A 2,672-nucleotide genomic window follows, 5' to 3' on the forward strand; every position below is an offset into this window, starting at 1 on the left:
AGGAAAAATTTCTTTACTGAAAGAGTAGTTAAACATTGGAACAGGCCGCCCAGGGAAATGGTTGAGTCACCATCCCTGGAAGTATTTAAAAGACGGGTAGATGAGGCGCTTAGGGACATGGTTTAGTGGGCATGGTGGTGTTGGGTTGACGGTTGGACTCGATGATCTTGGAGGTCTCTTCCAACCTTAATGATTCTATGATTCTATGATTCTATGACATCATTTCTCTGTTTCTCTATCTCAATACTGCATGGGCATTAAGTTTCTCCTTTACAATGTTAATTTGGTGTCTTGGTGAGGGAGAAAAATTACTTAAAATGTATAAAAGCTACTCATGGCTATTACTTTGCTGCAATATGGCTTTTAAAAAATAATGTAATGGGAGATAAGCATAGGTGTTTCATGACTAAATGGGATATATGTCCATTGTCCACTGTTATAGTCTGCAGAGTTGAGGGAGTAACAAATAGCTAACACAAAGGTAAGAAAGAAAAGAAATTAACACAGTGTTAATGACCAACAGAAACTCATGAAACAGCACATGACCTCTCTCACATTCTCTCCTTTACCAGTGAAAAGCCTTTTTATTTTCTTTTCATTTCCATTGTAGCAAAATCAACCAGATGTGATATGAATGTTTTTCTTTTTCTCTCCTTTCTTTTCCCTTAAATCTCCCCCCAAATTTCTCTTTACTTCCTGTAAGACATAGCACATTCAAAGCAGAAGACTTTTAGGTGGCCTGATTCAATATAGTATTTCCACTGGGCAATCCCAGTTTGCATAAAATAATTAAGGAAGCTGGGATGAGAAATGGACTGGCACTATGATGGAACTGGCAGGCTGGAATAGATTAGTTCACTGATCAGCAGTGAACAAGCAGAGCACATGTGGTCTTTAAAAAAGACTGACAGCCAGAGGGAACTAAGCAATGTCATATTTTAGATGTCTGTAAGGATTTTCCAGGATATCATATAAATACTTCTGATGAATGGATTGTTTACTGATGATCTAAAGCATGCCAAACATGATTCCATTTATGTAGTATTGTATCACCTTGCAATTTTTAATGTAATTATCTTCACAGTATCTTTCTGATCCTAGATAGTACTATTATTTTTATTCTATTAATGAAGACTTACACTCTGAAAGACTAATAGCTAGGTACCTGAAAGGACCTGAGAGATTACCTGCTGCCAACCAGCATTTTACATACCTGAAATTGTAGTTAAGAGTCTCATCAGTTATGATTTGCCACTGAGTAACCCTGAAAGCTTTTAAAGCTTTTAAAACCATGAGGAGCGGGACACACCTTTTCTCAGTTAAGAGGTGTACTGAGCAGGAAGTCTGCATGTGAGCTGGTTGCCCAAATTGTTTTTGTAATGGATGGAGAAGCACATTTAGACTGTGATTAATTTGATTTACTTCAAACTTTTTATGATGAAGAGTCTTGTTTAGAAGAGCTTATTGACAATAGCTCTTTTGTTACCCAGAGACTTAATACGACAGGCTCATCTGCAGTGACTGAAGTTAGGCAAAAGGAGCAGGCTTCACCCAGGCTTCAGGTTCCTCCAGAGACAGTCTGTGGGTCTGCAATGTTTGTGCAGGTCCAGAATTGCCTGAACTCTGTGACCATTTAATTTGCATTAGTCCTCTCAAGACCAATCATTCCTTTCCATCTGTAGATTTTAGATCCCAACATCTGGGTACTCTTCAGATTTAACAACTTAAGGGACATTATGCAAAATAACACTGAAAGAGGAGCTGGTATCTTTTCTCTGCCTTTATTTAATATTGCAGCAATTAGTCCTTCAGCTCAGGAGAGACCTGGGCTCCAGTCCCTCTGCCACATAGTCATCAGGCAAATTAACAGTTTCAAGGGCTTTGTTCCAGCTCTGCTGAGAGTAGATCTACTGCTTTAATAAGCTGCTCATGCTAGCTCCACCACAGTGGACTTTTTGCCTAGCAAACAGACAGACAGCACTTGGTTGTTAGGTTGGAAGACAGGCTATCACTGGAAATGCCCAATCACTACTTTTGAAAATAGAAATTGATCCTGGTAATGGAAATTGTTCCTGGCGAAATTGATCAACAAGACCAACAAGCAGAGTCTTGCTGGTTTCCTCTCTCCTCTCTATTTGCACATTAGCCCTTCTTTGGAGGTGGAAGCAACTTTTTCTTTTTTATATTAATAGAGGTCATATAATGAACTCTTTGCAGGAACCCACTGGGTGTTAAAAAAAAACAGGTGTAACAGATGAACATAAGACACATGGGAACATCCTGAATCATTTGAGTTCAGTCCTCTGTTGTGGGAAACAACATGTTTTAAGGCTCTTTTCAACAGTGATTTTCAACTACAATTTATAATATTTGCAATAATTATATTTTATGACCCAGAAAGAGGTACACAGAAGCACCTGCTAGTTACAGAAACAATTAGGAAGTGTATACCATATAGGTATACTGTACAGTGGAAAATTTCCCAAAAAACACTCAGAAATCCAGACTGCATGGGAACAAATTGGAAGAATATAAGCTACTTAAACTCAGGAGGCAGATAAGAGAATTACTAGGAAGCACTTAGTGGTCTTAATGTTCTTAGTTAACCCAGAGAAGGTTGTTTCCTTTGGAGACTCATTTTGCTTCTGGTGAATCCTCATTGGAAAGTAGAA

The sequence above is a fragment of the Pygoscelis adeliae genome, unplaced genomic scaffold (assembly GCF_000699105.1).
Source record: "Pygoscelis adeliae isolate BGI_AS28 unplaced genomic scaffold, ASM69910v1 Scaffold38, whole genome shotgun sequence".
NCBI lineage: Eukaryota > Metazoa > Chordata > Aves > Sphenisciformes > Spheniscidae > Pygoscelis > Pygoscelis adeliae.